General features: G+C 34.9%; 1 protein-coding gene across 1 annotated transcript in view; it reads left to right on the forward strand.

The window, feature by feature from the left end:
* The window catches only part of LOC106871565 (F-box/WD repeat-containing protein 7), a 147,045-nt gene that overhangs the window by 74,539 nt on the left and 55,006 nt on the right, over window positions 1-17,500 (forward strand). The gene's annotated exons all lie outside the window — the stretch shown is intronic.

Genomic DNA, 17,500 nt, shown 5'->3' on the forward strand with positions numbered 1-17,500 from the left:
CTTTCTTTGAAGGTTATCTCCTTTCCGTAACCCTGGATATGGGGCCCATACCGGATATTGTCAGCCAGAGCCAGCTGAGCCTGGGACTCGTGTGAGGCAGGGTCGTCACTCCCTGAAGTAGTGAAGAAAATCGCTACCCACTACCTAAAATCGCTACCCACTACAGAGGCTAATATTTATAATGAATTCGCCATTTTCAATGGGTATGCAGAGCACACCTAGCACAACCGGAATATACGCCCCTGCTATTTGCTCAAACAGATAAGAGAAATATTTTCACGGAAGTAATAACCAAAGTGACCGTCTTTACATGTTCGAGAGTACTGGAGTGTGTTAAATGTAAATATACGTAGCCTTATTTCAAATATCCCTGCTTAGTTCGTTTATGATTCATTAATTCCAACTTGATAATATTTAGTACTAACCATTGAATATAGTTTTTGTTGTTTACATATAGGAACGGCAGCTCATGCTTGGTTAGAATCAGCTGAGGCGAGGTCTGGCACTCATGAAGCATAATCATACAGAAATACTTACGTAACTGCCCGGTGACGTCATTCAGCGTCCAGATTGATGCGTTTTTGCACACTTCTTTGTATAAGAAGAATATCTTACAGTGAACTGTCTACGTTTGAGCGCACACGAGTGTGTTAAACACATACACACACACACACACACACATGCTGGCTGTCTACTCGTTAGACGAACATGACCATCGCTGACAGGAATTTGTATCTACCAAGAGCCGTCAGCGTGTAGATCTGAAGTCACTTACACTCTGCCTGTCAGACTTGTGTGTGTCACCACCTTCCCATCGTCACTGCACTTTAAAAGTCAAGAACACAAGATGTTAAGTGTTAAGCGTTGAGTGTCGGCAATGTCCGTGCAAGAGTTTTAAGTCGAGTGCAGCTTGTACAACACCACAACGACTCTCACTTGCAATACAAAGAAGACTAGAGGCAAGTAAAGTGCAAGACATCCGGCTCAGTAGTGAAGCGGGTTGTATATGCGAGTCAGTCTTCTCCTAGATCAGGGGTCGGCGAACCGGGTTAAATTACTCCAAGTGGAGTAAAAATGAAATTCTTGTAGGTAATGAGGACTCATTAGACATTGGTAAAATTATTTAAAAAGAAACCTAGTTCCTGATAACGACAGAAATGTTTCTTCTGGCAACACTGCATCTGTGTAAATAGATTCATATAAATGAATAGATTCAATAAACCTTTTGATTTCAAAAAATCTATAATTTTCTTCTCTTCAAATCAAGGGGCTAACGTCGGCGTAAATAGATATTTTTCGGGTAATTGGTTAAAAAATCTTCCCCACCCCTGTCCTAGAGAGGCGCCTTGAACAGAGACCGGGTATCCCTCATTCTCAGTGGGCTTACTGTACTTTCGGACACCAATCCAAGTATTTCTATGTCCCGGAACTACATACATATATACATATGTACGTATTCATACACACACATATATACAATATTATATAATAAAATAAAGTTTGTGCGTTTGTGTGAAGGCGCATGGTTCAGTGGTTAGAGCGTCGAACGTGAGGTTGTGAGTTCGATTCCCGAACCGGGCTGGGTGTTGTGTTCTTGAGCAAGACGCTTTATTTCACGTTGCTCCAGTTAACTCAGCTTTAGAAATGAGTTGTGACATCACTGGTGCCAAGCCTTTGCCTTTCCCTTGGATAACATCAGTGGTGTGGAGAGGGGAGGCTGGTATGCACAAACAACCTTGCCCGGACTTGTGCCTCGGAGGGTAACTTTCCAAGTGCAATCCCATGGTCATTCATGACCGAAGGGGGGTCTTCTCTTGTGCGTGTGTGTGTGTGTGTGTGTGCGCGCACGTACGTATGTTCCTTATTGATTCGAAAACTGTGTTGCCAATTTTGACGTATGAGATTCAGTAATCTTTCGGCTAACAACAAATCATTTTTGCTACAAAAATAACCTCGAAAACGAGGTCGAGTCCCACAATTTTGAGGTTTTTAGCTAAGGGAGGCAACTCTGCCTGAAGAATCTTAAAATACATGGACTTTTACCAGAAGCATGTTTGTCACTGTTTCCTTTAGTCCAGAGATGCCTCTGACGTAGCAGACCCATTATATAGTTTTTTTTTTCTTCTTGAAATATTATAAATCTGTGTCTTTCTTTTGATGAAATGGTGTGTTTTAAGAGAGGTTTGGCTACTATTTTTAGTAGCTCAAGTTACCACAGAGACACTTGTGTGTGTGTGTGTTTTGTTATGATGAAAAAATACTTTTTCTTAGAATATTTTGCTCAATAAGTTTTTAAGAAATCTCGACGCCTTTCTTACTGCTAACCATTCAACCTCAGATTACAATTATTTATTGTTGGAAGTCAAGTGCACTGAAATGTATATATAGTGTTATCCTACAGAGTGGAAGTTCAGTATGAAGTTTTGAACTCATTATCTTGTGATTAGTAGCCCATTACCTTAAATTTGAAGCCATTAGGTCTTTAAACATTATTTTTCTGGGTTTAGTCTTTCAACTGTCACCATGATGCGGTATCACCTTCAAAAATGTAATTGATCATACTGACCTCAGTACGTATTTCAATCTGGCATTTATTTTATAGATCTCTGCTTGATGAACTGCTAACTTTGAGGCATAGTGACAATACTCGACAATACTTTGAGACAAGAATCGATTTAACAACAAATGTAAACAAACACACATATTAGGTGTAAGAATGACTGTGTAGTTGAGAAGTTTACTTCCCAATCACATGGCTCCATGTTCAGTCCCTCTGCATGGTGCCTTGGGCAAGTGTTATCTATTGTAGCTCTAGGCCAATCACAGACTTGTGACTGAATTTGGTAGACGGAAACTACAGCGTTGCTCATCAGATAATGACCGAAAAACATGTTTATAAAGAAGAGTTGCTTGTTTCATGCTCCTCGTGTGCCGATTGTGCTCATAACAAAGGAACAAATAATACAATGTGGCTGTAGGTTATAACACTGGGCAACGCCGCTGTGCATTGCTACAATGTGCTTGTATGTATATATATATATATATATATATATATATATATATATATATATATATATATATATTCATATATATACATATATATATACATATATATATATACATATGTATATATATATATATATATATATATATATATATATATATATATATATATATATATATATATATATATATATATATATATATATATTATAGGTATATATGTACATAGGCAGCTTTTTAATCGCTACAAATGTTTCGATACATACAGATCCTCGTATATACAGGATTTAAAGTTAAGTTTAAATTAAATTATGATTTACCGGCTATTTGAGAATTCTAAGGGTGAACGAGCTCTATTTGTACTCTTATACGTTCTTAACAAAACACACTTCAACTATACACATGTACATATATTATTTATGCATATATATGTATAAATATATATATTATATTATATATGTTATACGTATATGTGTGCGTGTATGCATGCCTGTGTGAGTGTATGTGTGTATGTATATACCTATTTAATTTAATATCATCTGGGCAAAAACATTACAGCAGGCTTTAAAAGCATGTAATCTTTGCCTGGAAGAGACACTGGAAATAATATTATGCAATGATAAACATCATCAGGAATCACTCTGAAATTATTCTAACTTAAAAGCTCCTTTCTGAAATTTAGAAATAACACGTGATATTTAATATTATATCAATCCTTTATTTACTGAAAAATGTAATTATAATTCGTATCTTTTTTTCGTTATCTTTACTGGGATGATTATATTTTTGTTTACCTAAATTACGTAATTTTATAATAATTTATATGTATGGTTATTTAGTTATATCAATCCGTTATTTACTCAAAAATGTAATTACAATATTTCATCATAAGCACTGTTATGTTCAGACCGTTGTTTACGTAAATTGTATAATCCCATAATAACTAGTATATGTGTATAGCTGTTTAGTTAAAAGGGAAGTAACTATAGAATAGATCTGTTTGCCAGGACGTAATGATATATACGAAGGGGTGCTGGAAAAGTCCTTGGCTTTAAGGGCAACGCGAAAGGTCTAGTTGGAGGACCAACCTTTTGAGTTCTTTTACAGAGCTTAGGAAGACTGAAGAACCATTGCAATAAGTGTGGGAATCTGAGAGGGGAATATATTGAATAAAATCATAATTAACTGATCTTCCTGTATTTTCTTTTACCTAAAACCAGGAACTTTTCAGCACCCCCTCATATGTACCTGCAGAACATAGTCATAGAATAAATATCATATAGATCTGAGTAGAAGCATTATTAAACGTCAATAAACATGTTGTTGGAACTCCGTCGCTTACGACGTCGAGGGTTGCAGTTGATCTGATCAACGGAACAGCCTGCTCGTGAAATTAACGTGCAAGTGGCTGAGCACTCCACAGACACATTTACCCTTAACGTAGTTCTCGGGGATATTCAGCGTGACGCAGTGTGACAATGCTGACCCTTTGAATTACAGGCACAACAGAAACAGGAAGTAAGAGATAAAGTTGTGGTGAAAGAGTACAGCAGGGTTCGCCACCATCCCCTGCCGGAGCCTCGTGGAGCTTTTTAGGTGTTTTCGCTCAATAAACACTCACAACGTCCGGTCTGAGAATCGAAACCGCGATCCTATGACCGCGAGTCCGCTGCCCTAACCACTGGGCTATTGCGCCTCCACGTAAATAAACATATGATGTATAGAAATAGGTAGGTCTTAATCAGTGGTTCTCAGCTCCTTAGCTGTTCACATAATATTTTGCTGCTAAAATATATGTGCGATAAATTAGCTACGCTTCTACAATACATAAAGTATTTTAACAATTTTTAATACAATTCCTAATGATCATCAATTATGAAAACATAATAGGATTTTTTTTAGACATCGGATGGCTACGGGGGTTCACCCGAGTAAAATAGGAATCAAAGGGATCCATCAGCAAAAATAGTTGAGAAATATTGATCTAAACGAAAAAACTCAATAAGGTTTTCACCATAACTTTATTTTTCTTTTGTTTGAGTGGATATTCTAAATCCTAAATGAATAGATATAGATAGAGAAAATTTTACGCAAGAGCATAGTTGGTTAATGATTGGTGGTGTTGCATGTAGGGATGTACATTCACGAGAGCCAAAATGCGGATAGATTTAGGTAGATATATGTATGTACAATAAAGATATATGTAGATTAGTGCAAAATAAAAGAATATGAATGCATAAGGATGCGTGCAAGTAAATGCTCTTGATTTGACCTCACGCTAAGAAGCGAGAAGAAATCTCCTTAGTAAGTGTGGTGTATGCATGGTTACGTACGTGGGTATGAATGTGTGTATGTATGTGTCTATGAATGTATATATGTGTGTACAAGCGTGTGTGTGTGTTTCTCTGTATATGTATATATAAGTGCGCGTGTGTGTGTTTCTTTGTATATGTATATATAAATGTGTGTGTGTGTGTGTATACACCATGTAAATGAATATGCATGTATAAGGGTGAAAGCGAGCAAATTCTTCTTGTTCTAATAGCATTTCTTAAATGTCTAGCAAAGTCACTATGATGCGACCCAAGAACAGTCAAAATTAAGTTTATAAACAGATAAATCTGAGTGTTCTGGCTGAGAGATTAGCATTCTGTTGTGGTAATAAGTTGACTACACGCAAATGACTTCCTTTGAATTAGAACACTTACAGACACAAAGAATAAGGAATTCTTCCAGTCTATATATTTACGACTTTATAATCTTAGGGGTTCATCTATCTTTGTTATAGTCGAGACATGTTTATGCTAAAGAATGGACTGATTGAATAAGTGACTTCATTATTTTATAATTTATATTTTTCATTTTTCATTTTTTATTTTCATTAATATATTTAGGTCAATTTATTTATTCTATATTTTTTATCTTTATTTCCATTAGTTTATTTTTGGTATTTTTTATCACTTGTATCTCTTTGTATTTCCGTGTTGTTCTTTGTCAATGAAATGCTAAAAATAGAACGTGAATATAAAACAATGGGAAATTATAGGTGATCCAACAGTGTTCTCGAAATCACTCACATGAAAATGTGCAGGTACACTGGTATTGTTGGATAATGTTAATGCAAGAATGGAGGCGGCAAGTTAGCAGAATTATTAGCACTCCTGACAAAAATCCTTAGCGGCATTTCATTCGTTTTTACGTTCTGAGTTCAACTTCTGCTTTGGTCGATTTTCCGGAGTCATTAAAATAAGTACCAGTTGAGCACTGGGATCAATGCAATCGACTTAACACCTCTCCCGAAATTGCTGGCTTTGTGCCAAAATTTGAAATCAATATTAATGCAAGAACGTGTTTAATTTGTGAATCACTCAGTAATTACCAGTTGATACTAGTGTTCTAATGATTTGGATTAGAGCCTATTCATTCCATCTTGTATTACAATCCTTTTATATACATACATACTTACTTTCTCTCACACACACACACACACACACACACACACACACACACACACACACACACACACATGTATGTATGGGTGGATATGTATACGTATGTTCCGAGTGGGAACCGGCAAACCAAAGAATAGATCCAATGTCTTCTCTGCGTGTTGTAATAGGCGACAAAATGGGGTTGAAGTAGGATTTGCACTCCAGCCTCGGAAGACCCTCACCAGCGACAACCTCTTGTACAAGCCCCCAAAATTCTTTCTTACGTGGAAGTACTTCAAAGTGCCAGGACCCCTCACTGCCGAAAGGAGAAAACTCTGGAGGACAGGATGGTTTGGAGGGCTGTCGCTTGAGCGGTGCGACGGTGTCATCTGTGTGTTTCCGCGTGTATGCACACACAAATACACGCAACAGAGAAAGCTTAGAAAGAATTAACCAATAGAAAATGAAGGAGTGTTGTTTTTTTAACGCGTGTGATTTGTGAGAGGAAATTCTCGAGTCATGTAGGCATTGTCAGCCATGAGATAAGTCATTGTGATACGCCTATTGTTCACAACAGAACATATGCAACCTGTGGAAAGGTTTGCCGTTCAGTAGGAGGATTGTGCCAGCCAGCACAACTGCGCATAATGCAATTAAATGTGCAGGGTTGAAGAATCATATAAGGGCCTCACATTGCATTATCAATGACTCATTTCAATGATTCTTTCTAGCAATAGCTTTGCTCGTATACGCGAAAGCAGCCACTATGTATGTATGTATGTATGTATGTATGTATGTATTATGTATGTATGTATGTATTTATGTATGGATAGATGGATGGATGGATGGAGGCCTAGGTACGTCTCGTAAGATTATAGATCTGTAACAAGAACATACCTCTCGAGAGCGCAGACTTGGAAGACCAGCAGTTCATATGGGTCACTTTTGGAAGACAAGCAGTTCATATAAGTCGCTCATCTCACCATACTACTTTGTCACAAAGAAAGGCATGGACTGTTAGAGCCTGGCATCAGCGAGTCGGAGCAAATATCGCAAGGCATCACGTCTGATGTCCCAACAATTCTGTCAATCCACAGTCCTGTTACATATAATCATATTATTAGTTTAAATCTGATTGTTTGTATATTTTTTAACGAGCTTACTGTTAAACGTTTTACGCCAAAAAACATTTTAGCTAAAATATAATCTGTTAATTTTCATATAATAACACATTCCGTTAAGTTTATTTAAAATTCAATTATTCATGTTTATTTCGGTGAATTGATGTTTATTTCTTTCTGAAGTATTTTACAGACAAATTAGGTGCATTTGTGTTCTCGAATACGAATGCTGCAAGACGGAAACTTCATAGAAATCCGTCGGGTAGCTTGTGTCATGTTGTGACGCATCGTGTCACGCTGATTCTTCTAGTGAATTTCACTGTCAGTGAAATGCTTAACCACTTACACGTTAATTCCTGATTACATTATTCATTTGATCAAACAAATGTATCCGCGTCACCGAGCAACCGAGATCTACATAACCCCACCCACCCACACATACGTGGAGATTATTAAATAATAACAACAAAGCATTTACTATTGAAAAGATTTAATACTTGATAGAATCAAATATATTACAAAAAGAGTGTCGAGTGGGACGTCAAATGTTGCCTGCCTTGAGGCTTGTTTAAACGATGAGCTACGATTCATAATTAATAGCTATCAATACGTGTAAAATTCCGTAAAAGATATGGAGGTTGCAACGATGGTAAATTCTTAATGAAATGGGTTAGGATTGGCCAAAATGCCTGCTTTCATAGATCAAACATTATTGGTATGTTATTGAACTAAATTGCAACTTATGCATCAAAATAAGCATACATGAAAAAAAACGAAACAACTGTTTCTGTCCCCCGATTTCACTCAAAGCTTGAATCAATCTGAAGCTAAGATAAAAAAAAAGGAGTTGGCCGAGATGCCAAGCAACGGAATCGAAATAGAGACCTGGTCTCTATTAGTGAACATCTTAAACCATCCGGCTATATGTGTATTCAAGATTAAATAAGATATTTAAGACAGCTTTTAATCAAAATAAGGCTCACGAACGATTAAGTAGGTATACAGATAAATCACACGTATGCTCGGAGGAACACTTCTCTACTACATACAAAATTACGTACATATTTGTGTAGAAAATAATCACCAATATTTCAAATTAAATCAAATATTTCGAGGCAGCTTTTGCATCAAAATATTCACAAAGAATTAAATGACTTTAGTGGTAAATTATTTATATGCTAACAGCGATATATCTTCCTACAAGCAATTACATACGTATTTACGCATAATATTTTTAAAATATACTTATATTTTACGTAAAATTATATCTACACACATTACTTATATTAAAACATTCTTATACTCAGAAAAATACTTCAAGATAGCTTTTACATCAAAATAGGATCCCAAATAATTAGATGAATGTGTAATAATTCACATGTATATTTACTCGCCCTATTTCTAAAACAATTACATTCGGTTATAGTGAATTTTAACTAAACGCGTGCATGCCGTTAAAATGAAACATTTCCAGATAGCTTTTGTATAGAAGTACACTCTCAAATGTTTAAAATGGTACTCTGGTGTTGTTCTTTATTTTCAGTGTATCTATAAAGATCAGTGCAGTATGTTTCTTTAGTTTGGATTAAAAAAAGTTTTTCCTAAGATTCCAAGGCACAATGTGTGTATGGCTTTTTTTTTTACTATACTGGTTTGTTGAGGCACATGATAGAATATTGCAGGAAATGTTGCAGGGGTGTGACGTAAGGTAATATATCAATTTCTGAGCAAGGCGTTTTCTTCGTAATTGATATAAATTTCAGTAGGTGCAGTTGCAGTTAGATATATTTATATTTTGGTGTACCTGTTGGGAATTATTTTTGACTGGTGGTGCAAAATACACACTCCAGTGTGTATATATAGAAATACACTGACACACACATGCATACACACTGACACAAACAGACACATACACGTACATACACACTATATATATATATATATATATATATATATATATATATATATATATATACACATACATACAAGTGTGCATGTATGCATATATATGCACATAATACATGCTGGTAGATATATGCATACGAACACACACACAAACTCACACAGACAGACACATACATACACACATATATGTATATAATATAATATAATATAATATAATATAATATAATATAATATAATATAATATTATATATATATATATATATATATATATATATATATATATATATATATATATATATATATATATATATATATTCCAACGTATTTACTCTCTATATACACATATATGTATACATATGTATATTTCTGTGCTTCCGTTTCTTCAAATGTATATATTTGCATGCATACGATTTTGTGCAAATACAATAATCTCTTTGCTTTTTCTTTGGCGAGTTATATCTGTTTTGTTTTCATGTTTTAACTAGCAGTACATTCTATTGATTTTATTATACGCTCTTTTAGTTTTTATCTTGCAGATTGTGTAAGAGTTAAAATTAAAATTTCTTCAATGAGTACCCCCCCCCCCACTTTCCCACTGTCATAATTTCCAACTCCCTCTCTTTTTTACTTCACGCCTTCTTACAGAATACTTTTTGTTTTTCCTTCATTTTGTTTTTCATAATTCGCTCGCTTTTCTTTATGATTTTTAACATACAAGCGTTCTTGTAAATTTGTTCCTCTGTTCGCTAACGTTTTAACATGTCAATTCGTTTATTTGATACTAGCGGCTATTTTAAACAGTTCATTAAAATTGTGTTCTCTCTCCCTCTCTTTCTTTTCCATCTCTCTCTTTCTTCTCTCTCTCTCTCTCTCATTCTCTTGCTCTCTCTTTTCTCTTACCTTTCACTCTCATTCTCTTTCCCTGTTTTTTTATTTATTTATTTCACTCTACACCACTATATTTAAAGATATATATTGATTAGTCTATCTATCCAGCGATCTAGGTATTTATAGTCCTAGCAACATACCGACCTGACAAACTTTCTATCTATCTATCTATCTATCTATCTATCTATCTATCTATCTATCTATCTATCTACTCTTCTTTGTGTCTCCTTTTCTCTCTCTCTCTCTCTCTCTCTCTCTCCCTCTCTCTCTCTCACTCTCTTTCCCCACTTCAGTCTATGCTTTAAATATTTAACTAAGATTGACTAATGTCTTTTCAACGTTATCTTGCAATAAAACATGTTTACTTTTCTCTACTTCACTTTTTCGCTTGTGTATGTATGTATGCATGCATGTAAGTGTGTGTGTGTATGTTTTTATGTATATATGTATGTATGTATGTAGGTGCATATATGTGTGTAGTATGTAAGTTTATACATACATGTAAGAATGTATGTGCGTATGTAAGCGTATGTATGTATGTATGCATGCATGTATGTATGTATGTATGTATGTATGTAAGTATGTATGTATGTATGTATGTATGTATGTATGTATGTATGTATGAATGTGTGCATGTATGTATTAATGTATGTATGCATGCATGTATGACTGAACGTTCTTCTACTTTTATTTTTCAAATTTCTCACAAATAAAAAAGATTCTTTCTAACCCAGAAACAAGGATTTTTCATTAGAATTTAGACGACACAGTAGTCATCTATGTACGTATGTTTCCACTTTTTTTTAAAAATTAGAATTTTGTTAGTATTTTTCCTGGAAAGAGAGAGCTACTTTCTAACAAAAAAAAAAAAAAGCTCCAGTATTGGAATTTGGATAACAAAAACGAGAATTGTCACATATTGAACTTTAAGAAGTTCTTCCATATTTTTAGTGTTCCACTTACAGAATGTACTGTAAAATTCGTGTAAGCAGGTGTGTTTTACTTCGTGTGAAAATCCTAGTTTTGTGCAGGTGATTGCTTGGGCATTTACTAACGTAACCAAGCACTCAAATTATTATTGTTATAAATGTACCTTCATAACCAAGACAGAATGGTTGCAGGTTTCGAAGAAGTTGTCCATAGATCTTTTCCTTCTCAGTGATTTTGGAAATGTTCACATCTGCAGAACTACTAAAGTCTAACTGTACATGAATATTTTTTTGTATCCTGAATGACTATGCTCAGTCTGTTTTGTTAGCGCTGGGTAGAAATTTTAATGAGTATTTTCCACAAAAATTCTTTATAGCTGATAAATATGTATGCATTTGAAAGCAAATGTATTGTTTATATTCGTATCAGGCAGTCTTTTCTGCAGATGGCATTGTACATTATTTTGGTGTCAACACCATGTCACTGTAAGAATAGTACCTCGATGATATTCTAGGCAGCTGCGGGCTACATGTATTATATACACAATAGAAAAGTAGCATAATCATTTGCAGCTGCCATTTTGTATGAAATATTTCGTAGCTGTCACCTGCTCTTGGATTGCTAAGCATAGAATTCAAGAAGTGATGTGATATATTGGTTACAATTCCAAAAGTTGCTCCACTTCATGTGAATATTGTCATCGTTTTCAAATTTACGAGAAACATATCCATACATAGCCTTTTTATGGTATACAGAGTTTTTCTCATCCAGGTGTATTTTAATTTTTATAGATATGCGAGCCCTGCTCTTGTAGATTTGTATGGGAGATTATCAGGAAGTGCCTCTTGATGAATTCAACACCAACCCGAATGATGCTATTCACTTCCTTTTTGAGCACGTAGTCCATATATTTATTTCTGCTACTATTGTTTAGCAGACGCTGTCTCAGTTACATCATACAGCGCACGAAGGCTGCTTGTACTAATATTAAACCTCTTCCCTCTCTATTCTTCTGACATAGAGTCTCGCTGTATATCTGTTTCTATGAAAATTTGCAGTTTATGTCAGGATCTTGCAGATTTTAATGTCTATAGAGCGAATTTTCCCTGTAGACCAGTCGAATACCCCAAACATTGGTATCAGCACTGGTATTGCAAATGCATTGTGCAACATTGTCTTGTTTAAATACGGGTATTTGTTTGGAATCTCTGCGCTCCGAGTTGAAATCCTGTTGAAGTCAACTGTATCTTTTATTATTCCGACGTCGATAAAAAAACATTACCAAACCTGAGCGTTATAATGGGAGAATTTTATAAAAACGTTGGGTGCCTCTTCCGGTTCTTTACATTCTGGTGTCCAGGAAGGAAGGGAGAGAATTATTGCGAGACAGGGATTTTCTCCCAAAGATTTAAATGGCTAGATGCTAGTCAATTACAACTAAACGTGACACAAAAATGCATAGATATTTGGCTACATATAGGGTTTGTGTGTGTGTGTTTGTGTGTGTGTGTGTGTGTGTGTGTAGATGTGTGTGTTTGTGTGTGTATATGTAGATGTGTGTGTGTGTGTGTAGATGTGTGTGTGTGTGTGTGTGCAAGTGAATATATGTAAGCATATGTGCGTATAAGATGTATGTATGTATCTGAGTAAGAAAGTATAAAGGGAATAAATAGAAACATTGACAGACAGACAGACAAGCTGGGGGCATGTAAACATGGTGGCAATGACAGTCTGTTGTCATTGTGAAGCAAAAAAAAAAACAGGGAGAGAGAGAGAGAGAGAGAGAGAGAGAGAGAGAGAGAGAGAGAGAGAGAGAGAGAGAGTAAAGTGGGAATTATAGGTAAAAAAGCAAAATCGGAACATAGGGTTAAGGGTTAGATGGGGATTCTGAAAAGTTCTTGTAATAGACGTGGGAGGGCAGTGGAAAAATTTTATAGCAAGGAGAATCATCACTAGGAAATCCAAATTGCAGAACGTGATTTTTATATTTCTAACTCTTTAACTGCAGCATTCAATAAATTGGTGCTTGAAATTTAAAAAAATCAAAATAAAAAAAAAATTATCCTTATAAATATTATTACAGACAAAAACAAACAAACAACACAGCAAAGTAGTGAGAATTATGATAGCGTAACGGCAAATTAAAGTCAAGTAGAATAATTTCTATGTTAGTCTGAATCTCGCTCTTTATGTGAATTGGAGGATGTGGGGCGGTTCTGTATGTTTGTGGGTGTATATGTAGTGTTTGTGTGTGAGTGTATATAAATATGTACATACAATACAGACGTACATGCATACATACATACATACATCCATACATCCATCCATACATACATGCATACATACATACATACATACATACATACATACATGTATGTATGTATGTATATATGCATGTATGTATCTTACGTCTGTGTATACATTCTTTGGGGAAATTTTTTCAGTCATTAGCCTGCGGCCGTGACGGGACGCCGCCTCGAAGTGTTTAGTCGAACTAAACAACCCCGATACTTATTTATTTTTCTAAAGTCTGGTACTTATTATATCGGTCTCTTTTTGCCGAACCGCTAGTTTACAGGGATGTAAAAAAACCAACACCGATGTCCAGTGGTGGTGGGTGACAAACACAAACATAAAGACACACACATACATATATACAACGGACTCCTTACAGTTTCCGTCGGCCATATACACTCACAAGGTTTTGGTTGATCCGAAGCGATAGTAGAAGACACTTGCCAAGGTGCCATACAGTGAGACTGAACCTGGAACCATGTTGTTAGGAAGAATATATGAATGATTGTATTATTTATATGATTATATGTGTGTATATATATATATATATATATATATATATATACACACATTTAGATGAATATGTGTGTGTGTGAGTATATTTAAGCATACGTATGTGTGTGCATGCATGTAAATTATCAATAAATGTTGTTCTATCAAGACTAAATTAATTAGCATTTCATCACTTATTTTGATTGATTACGAATTTATAAGTAAAAAAAAAGAAGAAATTAGTGGAATTTAATTTTTAAAACACGAATTCATTAGATTTAAAGTGTATCATGTAATTCAGCCATTGTCACTGTAGCATGTTATAGATTTAAAGCTTGTCTTAATTAAATGAATAGTAATATAATATGTTAAGGTCTTTTGTTTAGAGATAACCAAACATTTTTTTATATATATAGATATAGTGTATCATCAAAGAAATGTAAACCACAAATCTATAATCAGAAATTGATGAAAAAAAAAAAAGAAAATGTATTAAAAATATTTTCAGAATGTAAACAACATGCAATTATTGTTGGAAAGAACAAAGCTCCTAAAACATGTAAAAAAAAAATTCGAAATCATATTTGGTATAATGGTTGCATATCCGTCATGTCCGCAAGAGATATGGGTTCTAGTTTCACAGGCAGTATTCGACATTTTTCTCATCCAAATTTTTTTTTTGTTAACACAATATTCTACATGCTATCGTTTAAGGCTTTACCTTCTTCGAAGTCCACCTTTAAAACGATTCATTTAATGATCATTAATTTATATGTTTGTGTGTGTATGAGTATGTATGTGTGAGTGTATGTGTGAGAATGTATTGCTATTTGTTTTTCTGTTCATTTACAATAAAAACAATTTTATATTAATCTGATGGGTTACTATATACTTTTGTATACTTTATGTATATCTTATACATAAATGGCAATTTCTGTCTGTCCATTTGCCTGTTACGATACTGCTATCTACACCAGTGAACCAATCTTGACGAAACATTGCATACATATTAAACTAACATCTAGTTCAAGTATAAACTAATTAGATTTCAATAAAAATCTATAATGGGCCCCCTAGGGAGGTTGGGCAACTTTTTGGTAAAATGAGAAGGGTGCAAAGAGTGTTAGTGTGAGGGAAATATGGTGGCATAGTGGGTGTAGATGATCTCAGGGAGAACAGAGTTGTGTAAACAACAAATATGGAGTGGTAGTGTGATGGTAACGTTAATACAGCTGTCATTCACGGATATACACCGAGGAAAGGAAAGAAAGGTGGGTGTAAAGAATTCGTACCTTTAAGGAGAGAGGCGGTAGGTGATTTTCTGCTGTTCATCGCAAAGAAGCATTCCCACACACACATACATACATACATACATACATACATACATACATACATACATATACATACGAACAGACATGTAAATAATTTAAAAAGGAAAAAAAAAACTCCCCAACGAAGTTTTTCTGCGAAAAATTGCACTAATTTGTCCTGATCAAGAGGCCTGTCTGTCGGGGAAGGCATGGTCTGACATGGAATAAATAGAAATTTATATTAGACATTCTATTGTAAAAATTGCCCGGCAACGACGGGCTATTCAGTTAGTATATATATATATATATATATATATAATACTGTATATATATTTCTCTGGCTAGTTTGTGAAGGCGCGTGGACTAAACTTACAGTATTCATGTCATGATGTTTAGGATGTGTGTTCAAATTCTGGTTATTGCAGTCCAGGTTGCTCCGCTGTATCAAGGTTGTAGGGGACAAATAGGTGTCTACGTCTGCTTAAAACTGCATATGCATTAAAATAATTATGAAAAGCAAGTTAGATATTACCAAGCCATACCTGTTCCCCTGTGATGGCTGACTACACTGTACACACCATCTGCAAAAACTATTTATATATAATAAAAGGCAGAATCTCTAATAAAATGAGAGTTTCGAAAACTTGCTCGTATACCCTGTGTTGAAATCCGTTTCACGTGTTTCATTCAGCTTGAGGGCTGAAGAGTTTATTTTGCATTGTCTCAGTCAATTCAATTGAGGAGAACAAACACCTCAATTTGGAACTTCACCTGCGATTGACTGGCGAAATTATCCGAGGTACTATTATACTATATGCATGTAACAAGAAAATCAGCAGAAGCTAAATTCCCTCTAGGTTTAGGATACTGTCGATACTGCTTTGTTGTCGTGTTGCTCCAGTTCAGTGATGAACTGCCAGGCCTATAATATAAACGCTCCAGCAGTACCCATATTGTCTATTTCAAGTATTCTGTATAATAATATAGATTTAATCAAAAGATTAAATGTGGTACTTAAAATGTTTGAGGTACCAGAAAAACAAAATCAAGAGATTTGGTGAATAATTTTTGAAGAGAAGCAACAAAAAATCAATAGGTTATAGCAGTACGTACGTTTCGTACAAACTTCATTTATTTAGTGAGAACACCACATAAGATGTGCAACGAAAATGTACTTCTCAGCTGCATAATCGAAGTTCATTTTAGAAAGTCATTTTGTAGATGTGTGCAAAAACAAGAGTAGGAGAAGAAGAAAATACCATTTTGACTGGGCTGTTAATCAACAGTCTAGTATTTTGTATGTAGAACTGTTCTGTTTGTTGTGACCTTCCTCTTTTAAGACGTTCATATGTAATTTGTAGGCTACTTCTAGTAGGACCAACACAAAGTAGAAAATCTCTCATTGTATCATGTAGCATCAGTTATAACTTAGAGGAAGATTGTGCTAAACAGAAGAGTACCAATTATGTTGAAACTGTCTGACGCTCCGCAGCATCGAGGTCTCTGCAAGTCATATGTCATGTGGAACTTAATTAGTCTTTCATGCAGAGTTTCTAAGGGTAGTCGATTGATTTTCTTTTGGTTGACACAAATCGTTGTTGCTGTTTCATTAGCAGTTTATACGTATATGTGTTTGTCTCTGTGTGTGTGTGTGTGTGTGTGTGTGTGTGTGTGTGTGTGCGTGCGTGCGCGTGCGTGCGTGCATGTGCGTTTGTGCGTGTGTGTATGTGTGTGTGTGTGTATGTACACATATAAAGATGGCTACATAATAAATAGATATAGATATGTATAAATATAAACATTCATATGTATGTGTGTGCGCAGGTGTGCTTGTGCTTATATGTAATTATTTACATATACATATGCATACACATATAAGAGAAAGCGAGCGAAAGACAGAGAGAAAGAGAGCGCGGGGGAGAGACAGAAAGAAAGAGGAAAAGGGGGAGAGAAAGAGAGATGATAGATAGATAGATAGATAGATAGATAGATAGATAGATAGATAGATAGATAGGTAGTTTATAAGGTAATAAAAATGTGTATCACTCTATACAAATATGTATTGTAATTGTATAACTGTGTAAAGTAATATAGGTCATAGATTTTTCAGCGTGACTACTAAGGT

Source organism: Octopus bimaculoides, chromosome 2, assembly GCF_046866305.1.
Source record: "Octopus bimaculoides isolate indiv1 chromosome 2, ASM4686630v1, whole genome shotgun sequence".
In the NCBI taxonomy this organism is placed as follows: Eukaryota; Metazoa; Mollusca; class Cephalopoda; order Octopoda; family Octopodidae; genus Octopus; species Octopus bimaculoides.